Source organism: Zonotrichia leucophrys, chromosome 1, assembly GCF_028769735.1.
Source record: "Zonotrichia leucophrys gambelii isolate GWCS_2022_RI chromosome 1, RI_Zleu_2.0, whole genome shotgun sequence".
Taxonomy (NCBI): Eukaryota; Metazoa; Chordata; class Aves; order Passeriformes; family Passerellidae; genus Zonotrichia; species Zonotrichia leucophrys.
Genome location: NC_088169.1, coordinates 91137134 through 91149767, shown reverse-complemented (window position 1 = coordinate 91149767; position 12634 = coordinate 91137134). Strand labels below are relative to the sequence as shown.

Sequence of the window (12634 nt, the reverse complement as noted above, 5' to 3'; positions counted from 1 at the left end):
CCTTAATTTCCCAAAGTTTTGTATTCTGACTTACTATTAATTGGCAGTAGTTGCTGTATTTGCCAGATGAGTCATCAAAACAGCTTTGTATCTTCCAGAGGGATGTAAGAATTTGGCAATCTCTTCAGCTCTGGTGAAATAATCAAGTGTTGTGGTTTAACCCCAGGCAGCAACCAAGCACTGCTGCTAACCCACATCCCCCTCACCCCAGTGGATGCAGGGGAGAATCAGGGGAAAAAAAGTAAAACTCATGGGTTGAGATGAGAACAGTACAACAACTGAAACAAAGTAAAACGTAATAAAAATAGTAATAAGAGAGAGAGAGAGAAAAAAAAAAAAAGAAAAGAAAGAGGGAGAGATAAAAACCCAATAAAAACAAGCGATCCACATCTCAATTGCTCACCACTCACTGACTGATGCCAAACCCATCCCCAGAGTGCAATCAGCCCCTCTTCTGGGTGACTCCCAGAGTCATGTGCAAACTGAGCATGATGTTCTATGATATGAAATATCCCTTTGGCCAGTTGGAGTCACCTGTTATGGCCATGCTTCTCACAGGTTTTTGTGCTTCCACTGGCAGAGCCTGGAAAATGGACAGGTCTTTGACTTATGGGAAACACTAGTTATCAACAACCAGAATATCAGTGTGTTATCAACATTGTTCTCATACTGAACCCAAAACACACAACTGTTCCCACTGCTGAGAAAAAAAAATCCTTTCCAAAACCAGGACTGAGGAAGACTAGAGCTTTAAGATGATGGGAGAAGTTTTCTTGAACTGCTGGAATCAAGGAATCAGGCAAAGTTGAGCAGCTTGTTCATCCTGTTAGGATTTGCCATGAGAGGTTCATTAGCTCGATAATCATATTCTAAACACAAAATGTTTCTCTATGTCTCAATCTCATCCATCTTCCTTCCAGCTATCCAAAAATTTGTCAGCTTTATGGAAAGATACTACAGAAACTAGAAACTATGGACACCACCTTCACATTGTAAAAGGTTTTGACTGCAGAGCCAAGGGCATCTATCCGATACTGATGACTTCTTGAATCTTTCCTTAGGGAGTTAAATACATGTAATAAACTAGAAGTATACTGCATGTTCCCCAGTCATCAAGACATTGACTCTAGCCAGGCCAGCGTGTTCAAACACTGTGTTTTAAAATTGGCTCCTGAAAGTGAGGACATCTTTAGAAAGCTGAAGAACCATAATGGAAATTATAAGGAAGACTCGATTTCCTGGTGAAGTAGGGGATTTTTTCCCTTTCTCTCTGAGCTGATTTGGTTTATTTTCTTTTTGTAAGCCCTGCTTCCTGACAAAATACCACAGAGCTTAAGACTTAATATTTGTCCTATTCAGTCATCCCAGTAAGTTGGAATATCACATATGCCAGTCTCACCTTGCTCATACGCATGCACACACAGAGCAGGATGGTGTCACAGGCCTCTTTCCACAAAGGGCTGCACCCTCACCCTCCTTCACCAGTTTCTTTCCTCACTTGCAGTGCCTACAACATCCCCCACAGCTCTGTTGCGCTGTGTAGGTGAAGTGGGAAGGGTTCAGCCTGTGTGAAACCTAAATCTGTTGCGCAGTTCTCTGTGGCAGTAAGAGCAAACCAGCTTCCACTCCAAAGATTTAAGCAATGACACATTGCTGCTTTTCTGTGTATGAACAGAACCTCTGCTTCCTAGGGCTTTCTCACTGCAGGGCAGTGAGAGGGACTGCAGGCACATTGTATATGGTGTTGATGTCTTGCAGTTTCCTTTGGATATACTTGAGTGTTCATGGCCTTTTCTCTGCTTCAGTCAATTGTCCTTGATTTACACAGTGGCATAGAAAGAGCTGTCCAGTACAGAGCCCTTACCTGAGTCACCAAATCATAGATGGCTTGGGTTTGAAGAGACCTTAATGGTCATCTTCTTCCAACCCCACTGCCATGGCCAGGGATACCTTCCACTAGAACAGGTTGCTCAAAGCCCCACCCAACTTAGTCTTGAATGCTTCCAGGGATGGGGCATCCACAGCCTCTCTGGGCTACCTGTCCAGTGCCTTTCTGCCCTCACAGTAAAGAATTTATTCCTAATATCCAATCTAACCCTACTATCTTTCAGTTTAAAGCCATTCCCCATGTCCAATCACTACATGCCCTCGCTAAAAGTCCTTCTTCAGCTTTCTTGTAGTCCAGCTCAGAAGAATGTAAAAGCAGAAAGAGCCGTCCAGAGGTTTTCTGTTGCCTCTGTAAACATCTGCATGATGGCTCTCAGCATACTTTTACAGACTTTATGTTTACCAAACTACTTAAATTTCACTTCAGCTTCACTTGAGACTCCCTTGTCCTTACTTGTGTGGTATTAGTGCAGATGCATTTGTGTGATGGTTCACAGTGAGCAGTCAAGAGTCTCATATCAGTGGCGGGATTCAATAGGCAAATATTTTTGCACAGGTATCCCTGCTGCTTTTTGAACCTTGACCATTGCTTACAGACATCTCAGTCTTTAAGCCATGGAATAGAGGCTGGAAATTTCAGCTGGTGTGAACAATGCATCCTCAGTGCCAACAGAGGTACATTGTGAACAAGGCACTGGCTTTTTATGAAGTACTCATCAAACACTTAGCAGCAGTGGACAGATTTGCTTCGGAAGGTTTCAAACAACAGAATGTGATCTGTATGGGATACATTGCTTGTGGCTAGGAGTTTGATCAGTGTGGCCTCTCAGTGCCTGAGTTTTATTGTCAATTGAACAATGGCAATAAGACTGGCAATTTGTAATTACAGCATATTCAGCTAATGCAGATATTTCCCAGGGGAATATTCTAGTGCATCCATGTTTGTCTGAGGTCAGAGGAAGAATCTTTTCAAAAAAATTACTATAGTATGTGTTTTATTATATCCTTTAATAAAGGAAAGGAAAGGTGTAGAATTATTCCATAATTCTCGAGAGCCAAATCTGTCTGAAGCCTTGTAGCCCTTGCTCAATAACTAAAAATTCCCTTTCTGCTCACTGAGTGCATAACAGATTTTCCTGTATGGTCTTCATGTGCCTCTTGGCTCTGGAGGATGGGCTCAGCTCGAGATGGGACAGAGACAGGACATATCATCTCTCTCTATGGCCTTGTGTGCTCTTGGGTGGTTGCTTGGTGTGTACAAGCACAGTCAGTACTTTGACAAATTCCAGTGACATCAGAGACCTAAAGCACAGTACCTTCTGTGGCATGTCTCTTTACACTGGGGTCTCTCCCTGCTGACCATGCAAGCGCTTTTGGGTGTTGGGAAGCTTTCACATGTGAGTGGAGGTGTCCCATTGAACATCATGCTTGTGATAGAGGGAAATGGAGTTAAGGTATCTTCTTGGCTCTTTCTGTCATGTGATGCAGACACACATGGGCAGAGAGAGGCTGTAAGAACATGAGCTTCCTGCTGGATTTGGTTCTTGCATTCTCCTCTGCAGAAAATGTTTCTTGAATAGGGACCTCAGTCTGAACGCTGCTTTCACTTCATATTGTGTTCTAATAATATCACATAAGAGACATGAAATGGCTTTGATCACAGGGAGTAAATGCCACCAAATATTCTTCTTCCTGCAGCCTTTTCCTTGCTGCATTAAAAATTCATGGGTAATAGCAGATTCTTCTTTTCAGGACTTAGCTACATCAGCAGATGGTGAAAGTGGGCAGGAATACCGGGGCATGTTGATGGACAGAACAGGGGTGTCCTAAATGAGCTGGGTGCAGGAGAAATTTGCACTTAATTTGCTTATGCTGAGTCTGTCTGAAGCCACCCAGATTCACTGTTTGTTCCTCCCTTTGATGAGCAATGAACTTACTGGAAAATTGTTGTAGTTAAGTTAAATTGACATGAATCTGAAAGTGTGCCTTAATTTCTGTGTTTGCTTTGTTCTTTGTGTTGCACTCATTCTCCAGCCAAGAGCAGTTTACAGAGAATGTGAGAGGCAGGCTTAAGGAAATTAAATCATAGCTCCACAGAAATCAGTGGCAGAGGTCCACTTGATTATATTCCCCTGATTCATCCAAGGGGTTACTACTTGTCAAGGTTGCCTTTGACATTTCAGACACTGATAGACAAAAATTAGATATCTTTCTTCCACAGAATCCTCATCATGTCAGTAGGTAACCCCTTGCATTTGGCAGTAAGGTTTTATCATGCCAAGCCTGCAGAAAGTTTTCCTGCCAGCTCCTTTGTGCTGTATTCTCACCAGCTGAAAAGTAGCTCTGGTACACCATTTTTACCATTCTCTCTCAAAACTTTATGTGAAAGTGGTTGTCTTACCAAACCTCAGAAGTAGATATTTGAGTGACTTGGAGCCCTCCATTTCAAATTCAGGCCTCACCCTGATTCCCACTCACACCTAGCGAACACAGGATGATCTCTTGCAGACTGAAAGAATAAGGTGAAAAGGTGTTATGGACAATGATTTTGGGTAAAAAATAAATTTTTCCTGGAGGACACTTGAGGTAGCCTCACCCACACATGCGATAGGTGTGGTATTTGGAGTTCATCTTCCAGTCCATTCCTCTCTCAGAGGGCAAGTAATGAAGCATGAAAGTGCCCTATTCAGAGCTCCATCTCTTCATCAAAGGTTTTCTTTGGGCCTTTTCTTATTATCTTGCTCCAGTCTGATCCAACTTCAGTGATTTTTTTTCACATCACTTGCCTTTGTTCAGCCAGCTGCTACAGTGCTCTGACCAACCTGCTCTTTGTCCTTCCCTGATCTCTGCCTGCTGCAAGAAGCTAGCAGGCTCATTACATTATTTTAAAAAGTACTGGTGTGTTGTATAAATTAAGAAAGTAATAAAGTGTCACTGAAGGCCAGGACTGTGCACAACCCCCAGGGGTTTCAGAGGAAGCAATGCTTCCGTTTCTGTGTGGGTTGTGGGCTCTTTGTTCCACAAAACCCTGCCAGCTGCTGGATCTAACAGGTTGCTGGAGCTGAGTAAAGTCTGTGTCTCTGTGTGTATGTGTGTGTGTGTGTGTGTGTGTGTGTGTGTGAAAGTGAGCATTTGCTGGCACTTAAGGGCCTGAACCAGGGCAAGTTTCCACACAGATTTTATGCCCCTTCAAGAGAACACCTGCTTATTCTCACTCCTGCCTGGAAGGATTTATAAATGGGCTCCCCAGACCTCTGTTTTAGGGAGCTGTTTCAGGATGTGTGCATCCCTCATCCAGCCCAGCCTTAGCAGAGTCATAAGCAGTGGTTCAGGGAAGAATCTCTGTCCTTTGAAAGGTGTTGCTTTATCTGAGAGGTGTTGCTTCATCTGAGTGGTTTGCAAGTTTGTCCACACTTGGGCTTGTTTTGCCTTATCCATGATGATTTAAACATGAGCTGGGATGAAATGGAGTCAGGGTGGTTCTGAGATGAGGAGGTGATGCTCCTGCAAGAGGTGAAGCCCCCACAGATCATACAGCTGCATGGCCACTGCATCTGAACCTTCACAGAACTGAAGGTTCCTCTGTCTTGTCTGACAGAAGGAGCTGCTGGAATCACCTCCAGCAAAATGCCTTCTGTCTCTGAGAATTCCCCTAATTTCTGCACTTCTTGGTGGGCAGGTCCTCTGTTGTTCCACCCCTGCTCCTACTTCCCCCTTTCCCATGCTTAGACTTGGACCTAAAACAGCCACTCCTGGCCCTATCTCTTTGCTATCTGGCCCATATCAAGGACAGTGATATTAATCCTGCATCTGCCAGCTCTCTTAGAGGCTGCTGAAAGCACCCTATTTTCCTCTCTTGTCACCAGGTGTTTGGCATTTGTGGCAAAGTATTGAACTAGGAACAAAAGTGGTACAATGTAAGGCTCAAACAGGTACAACATAATATTTCAAGGAGATAGTATTTAACAATAGACAACCATTTAAGCAGACAAAAGCATGATTCAATTCAGTGGCTGGATGATAAAGGAAATAACGTTTGTGTTTAAAACAAAAAGAAAAATTCTTAACCTGGTGTGGTAATTAATCATTGAACCCAAGAAGGGGGTGAGTTTCTGTGCTTGAGGCAGACAGCTGGATAGGATGATCTGAGAAGTACCTTCCAGCTTTAAGATGTACAAAAATTACATGGCCTGACAGAAATGGGGCATGGGAACAACATAGGAATGGAAGAGAAACTTGAAAATGTCAAGGTGAGAAGTTTAAAAGAGGGTAGTGGAAAGATGAGGAGAAAAGCTGGAACATTAAAAAGTTTATGTTGAAAGATTAGGCATGCAGTAATTCTAAGTGCTGATGCAGAGATATCCCTGATCTGTAGCCTGTAAGGATGGTATTAACTGAGCCCATGTCTGTGGGACAGCTCTCCTAGCTTTTCATCTTGAAGATCCAGACATTAAGATATGTTTTCCTCATTTTCAGACCTCATCACAGCAAAATGAATGAAAGTGTTTTCAGAGGCTTGAATTCAGGCAGGCCATAGTTTCAAAGGAAACTTTCTCCAAATTTTTGCATACAAATTTCTCTTGCATGTGAGGCTTTCTGACACTGTCTCATGTCCTGATAGCACACAAAACTTGAGAATTTTTCTTGTCTTGCTGCAGGCCTCAGTTTAAGTTTCATAAAAGCCATGCTGTAGCTGTTGTAATGGACAAGAAAATGCATGGCACAGAAGCCTGCTGCACTCTGTTCTCCACAATAAAACCAATTCTCTAGTAATGATGGATGTGTAGAATGTATCATTTCAGCAAGACTTTGGACCTCTCGTCAGAATCATTGCTGTCAGAGTGATTATGCTCATTCATTAGCATTGTGTTGAGAACTCCATGCCAGAGCAGGTCATGGAATATGCATCAGGGCTCCTCAGGATGGGTTTGACCATCTCTTAGCTGTATGGAATCCCTGTCTGCAGCCATCCACATCCCTTGCAACTGCCAGGCAGCTGCTTTGGAGCCTGTTAAGGAGTAGGTTGGAAATAGGTCACGCCTGGCATGCTCTGTGGCATGAGTCTTGTAGGGGCTTTGTGTGGAATAGTGTCAGATCATGTCAGATCACACTGCAGCCTTCAGGGCTTCGCTCTCTGTGTGTAGGACTGGAAGCTTGTGTGAGGATCTCTGCAATGGAGCTGTAAACTTTGACGTGCCCTGAGAGACAGGACAATTTAATATGGTTAAATTAGGCATCTGCTGTGAGCGCCCTCAAGACAAGATTACTTCTCTGAGGGCAGAGGGAGTCTAGGGAAATTAACTTTTTATGCCACTGTGACTGCTTCATTAAGTAATTTACCCAAATTCACAGAGGAATTTGGCCTGTCCTCCTAGAACTTCCCAACCTTTGGGTCATCTCTCTGCTTCTGTGTTGGGAGGGACTGTTAACCACTGTAGTCACTTGTGAAGTCAATCCTAATCACTTTTGCTGAGAACAATAAATATTCACTGGCACGGGAGGAAAGTTTTTGTGAGATACTAGGAGTAAGCAGATAGAGCCACTGCCTTCCTATGTGGAAGTGACTTATTTAAGGACCTGTAGGGTTGTACTCTGGCTCTGCCTGACTCATCAAGCATTATGTGACACTGGTGAAGCAACGATTACTGCCAAATATAAAGAGATTTTGAAGCTGTCCTCAGTGGGAGGTATGGACTTCTTGTCTAGATTTGCATGCCTAACTCCTATAGTCACATTTTAAAAGGACGGGCAGACACACTACCTTGTTCCCACGAGGAATGTCAGAACTGGGATTGGCTACTCCCCTGCTGCTGGAGCCATGACCCAGCCTTTCTTGTGGGGACAGGTCCCACATTTCCCCACTGGGACTGCTGGGCTGGGGGATGGCAGACAGCTTGGCTACCTGCCACACAACAGCACTGGCTGAGCAGCCTGGCCTCCAGTGGTTTCAAAATTATTTGACACCCTCTGTCAAGAAGCTGCTGCAGAGTCCAGTTGTGAGGTGTTGGTAAGGAGATCAATAATGTTATGTGATCTTCCAGAGGAAATGCAGTGATGCTCTTGACACTACTGATGACTTTTGTTCTTGTATTGTTGCATTTATGTAAGACTGGAAGGGCAATTTTTGTTTTAAGCAAAAAAAGAAGCGCTCTCTTTATCTTGACCCTCTCAAGCAGGAAGGTTCCTTCTACAAATAAATCTGTAGTTCTATAAGCACTTGCTGTGATAGCAACCGGTAATTAAGGCTACAAACCATCTGCAGTACTAATTCTTTAATTCTGCTTTGTCATACTGATTTAAAAAAGACATCTTTAGGCTACTGTTATCCTCCTGTCCAGCCTTCAGATGTGGTCTTTAAGTAAAGGTGAAACTTTCTGAAAAGCCTGAGCATAAAATCTCTTTATCCAGTCAAACAAGTGTTTTTCTTTCAAAGGTGATAACACAGTTCTCTGTCCATGCAGCACAGAAGAAGATGAACTTCACAACTTGCGTTTAGCTGGTGTAGATCAGCATAGCTCTTCTGACAGTGGTGGTGAGATGTCAGCTTACAGCAATTGAGAACCTGGCCCTTGGCCTCTAAATTGTCCACACCAAGGAGATCAATTGTGAAACCAGATCAATTGCATAGTAGCAAGGTTACAAATTGGTGAAAATCAGCTCTTGCTCTTGTACAGGAGCTCTCTGTTCCAGCTCAGTGACTGTGCTTAGAGAGAGGTGTTGTGCATGCATGTTATCATCCACAATTATGGCCTAGCTGAGTGCTCTCAGTGCAGTAAATTCTTCTACCTAATGAGGTCCTTACTTCAGAGGAAGCTTGGCCTTGTTGCATTACATGTATGGTTGTTAGCCTTGTCTCTAAACTGGCTCTTCTTTTCAGCATCAAAAGCCAGTTTAATTTTTAGACTTGCAAAATATTCATAGAAACCATATATATTTCTATTTTTCTCAAACTGCAGAATTTTTACCTATAATAAGTGCTTTGTAAATTTGATTTCCCGTCTCTCTTCTAGCCCTGCTTTTCCTCCTTTTCTTCTGCCCCTATGGCTCCCTGTATCCCAGGTACTAAAGGAGAATGGAACATAACTGCTTAATTGCAGTGGGATGCTGCCCTTGCACATCAGAGCAGAAATGTATGCGTGTGGGAGCTGCAGATATGGGAATGAAGAGAGGACAGAGAGATCACGGCTGTCCTTCCACGGTCCCTTAATCTTCCTCACCATGTTGTGAAACCCCTTTGGCTCTTCCTTGTTCCTCTCCATAACTCCTCTGCCAATGAGACAAAATTGCATTTTCTCTTCATGGCTGAGAGGCTTTGAGCAGGCTCTGCTGCATTGTGCAGCAGTGTATCTTGACTAAATGCGTTATACCTCACAAAACATCATACGTTTTCACTCACTATTGCAGATATCCCAAATAAAGTCCCTATGTGCCTGGACTCTGCTGGCAGAGCCATTGCAGAGTCCCCTTAAAACTCTTGTGTCACTCATATGGTCTGGAGACTTGTGTGAGCAGTGTGATTTTTTTTGGTATTTTTCAGAAATGCCTTTTCCCTGATTCCAGCAATATTTGGGATCAAGTCATTAGCTTTGGTGTGGCTGGTAGGGAAGGAAAGTCAAGTGAGAACAGTTCCATTTTGTGTGGCTGTTTGTGGTGTGAGCTGACGAGCCTTGCTTTAGTCCTAGAGGGCAGCCATCCACATCATACAGATGGTTGTTGCAGTTGGCATTGACTGAAGTGCATGGATTGCTCTTTGCATTTAGCCACCTCAAATGCAAAAAAACCCCCACTCCTATTTGTGGACAGAGTCCATGCTTTCAGTGTCTCTTGGCTCTCCATGAAAAACAGATGGCACTTTAGGCTTTCACAATGTCAGTCCCTGAGTATCTGAAAAACTGAGCTGCCACACAGGGAGGCAGAGGTGACCTGAGTACCTGTCATGGGGCAGCCCAGCACGGCATATCTCAACACATCTCCTGCCCATCCAGGACCAGCGTGGAGGTTCTCTCCTTTAGCCAGCCTAGATGTCCACGCTGTGATGTCTCCAGCCCATTCCCCTCAAAGACAGGGAAAGTAGGAATAGCCAGGCTGCCCCAGCTCATGTGCTTGTTTTCCTTCCAACTTGGTACACAAATAAATCCTGCATCCATAGCGTGGAAACACAGATACAGTCCTGAACCTGCCATCCAAACGTTTCTATCATGTCTCTGGCTGTGCCTTACAGTCTCTGCTCATCTAAGTGTGTTGCTCTGCACCCTGCTCCCTTTAAACAGGGTTTAAGTGTTTTGCTTTGGAGGGGAGTGATGTGGTACCTGCAGGGCTGGGCTCATGCTGCTCTGTCTATTCCTGAACTGCATAGTGACAAAGTCTGCTCAGTCGTGCTCATCCTGCCAGTCCTGCACCTACCAGGAGTACTGAAGAATAGCATGAAAAGGCTGCAATATGGATTTGTGGTGTCCATGCTCTGATTGTTTACCTGAATTTTCCCTCAAGTTTTCAGAAGATAGGCAAGTTAGAAGCCAGACCGGCTGTTTCGTTATCTGCTTCCAGCAGGGGGAGATGGGTCCAGAGAGTTATTTCTTCTGGGAGCACATATAAAAATAACATTATTTATTTTACTCACGAGGCACTCTCCTAGGATTTGTGTGATTCCTGCTTGTTTGGCCTTTTACACTTATGCAACCCCTTCCTTTTGCTTCTGTACACTTCAAAAAACAAATTAAACAAATTAGACATATCCACTTCACGTTTTGTTTTTGTTTTATTTTTCACAAGGTTCACAAGACCCTAAAGGGAATTTCTTCCTCATCTCTCTGGTTGTTGCTGTTATTATTATTATTATTATTATTATTATTATTATTATTATTATTTAGTTATGCTGCAGTAGTTCTAATGAGTTCTAATAAATGTGTAAGAAGATTAAATCATCCCCTGTACTGCTGGATCAGCAGAGAGGGGCCTCTGAGCCCTCTGTGATGCACCTCTCTTAGTAGGGGGGCATGGCCACATGCAGTCTCACCTTGAATCAGGATCTTAGTGGAGCCTGGAGACAGGATTTCTTTCTTCTCCCTCCCTGAAACCCCTCTGTCGTTCTCTGTGTAAAACATATTGGTGCCACTTTCTATGAACTATATTTAACTAAGCATTAAATTTAGATTTAACTGGATAGTTATTGCCTCCTAAGTAAATACTCTGAGATAAGGAAATATTTAGTGAGCTCTAGCAGTTGGGTGGCAGATGCTTCTTGCATTGCATAATAGTTAATCTTCGACAAATATGTTTTCCTTACTCCACGGGCATTTAATTAACACACAATAGCTCTTATTAAATGTAGATGAAACATATTTGGGAGACCCTTGTAAAAAGGATCCATGCAGCACTGGCTTGCGAGAGAGGTGCGTTTCTTTCATTGCTAACTTCATATGGGACCAGGTCTTGAAGCTGTACTCAAAGTCTGTCACGGGGACTCAGAGGTTGCCCCTTGGTGATGTCCCTCTTCAGGCACGCCAGCAGCCTGATGTATCCCTGTGCCTTGCATTCTCCATCCTTGAGTGATGGTTACTAGTCAGCAATCAGGTGTCAGCAGCATGGTATTCTCCAGAGGATTATCCTTGTGAGGTGGTATATCTGCAATACCTTGGGTACATCTAGTGTATGGATTAACCCCTTTAGCTCCTCATTCCTCTCCCCCTCTGGTGCAATCCATGCCAAGTCTACTGTAGAGGAAACGTCTGACTTGCCTCACTCCTTGGCTTGAATACAAAGCAGTCATCTCTTCTTGCTGCTGCATGCGTGGCACTGGAGCAGCAGTGTCATGACCTTAGTCCCTAATTTATGGGTCTTTAACACTTGCAGGGATTGTTTAAGTACTCAGACAGTGCGGCCTTTCCATACCAAGGCTGCAGGGGCCAGTTTCTAGGAGTTCAGAAAGCAACTGGATGTGCTCCTGGAAGAAGAAAATCATTCAAGTGCCATTAACTACAAAGGCAGTGCCACTGGCTGGGGACATGCCTTAGCCATAAATCACTAGAAATAGATAAGTGCCCTGGGGCAGTAGCACTGCATGCTTGCCTTGTGCTTGGGAGCTTCACCAGGCATTGGCTTTAGGCTGCTTAGAGACGGCAGGAAGGGTTAGAGGGTCCTTTGATCTGGTCCCACACGGCCATTTCTGTGACATTCCTTATGTCTCTCCAGTTTGAGCGCACTGTGTCCCACAAGGCTGCAGAAGCAGAGGTGAAACAGGCTTTATCCAAGACCTGTTTTTTTTTTCCCTTCCTGCACATGTACCAGCACTGTACCACACAGGACAGCAACTCTCAGCCGAGTAACCCCATGGCTTTTCTTACATCTGATTCTCTGGACCCCTCGTAGACCTCCCCTTCCCTCTTTGCTTCCTATCCCAGCCGCGCCGTGCTTTGGTCGCAGAAGGGTTACATGAGCGAAGCATCCCTAGGAGCAGCTCTGATCCCTCCCGCAGGCACGGATCGGGCTGGTGGAATGGCAGGCAGGCATCAGCAATAAAACATTCGGCTTATTCCTTTCCATTAATTTAATCTCGCTTCTCTTTGCGGCGGGCTGCGGGCTGCGGGCGCGTTCCCGGGTGGGCAGCGCTGCTGCCGGCGGGGCTCAGCTGCGGGCTCTGGCAGCGGCAGCACAGGCCGAGCATTCACACCGCGGGCAGCTCAATGCCGGCATTGTCTCCGCTCCGGCTCTCCGAGGCTGGGAAAGGGGGTGGGGGGCGGGAAGGGCT

General features: G+C 44.5%; 1 protein-coding gene across 2 annotated transcripts in view; it reads left to right on the top strand.

Moving 5' to 3' along the window:
• Positions 1-12634, top strand: part of LSAMP (limbic system associated membrane protein) — a 985865-nt gene that overhangs the window by 674406 nt on the left and 298825 nt on the right. The window lies entirely within an intron of this gene.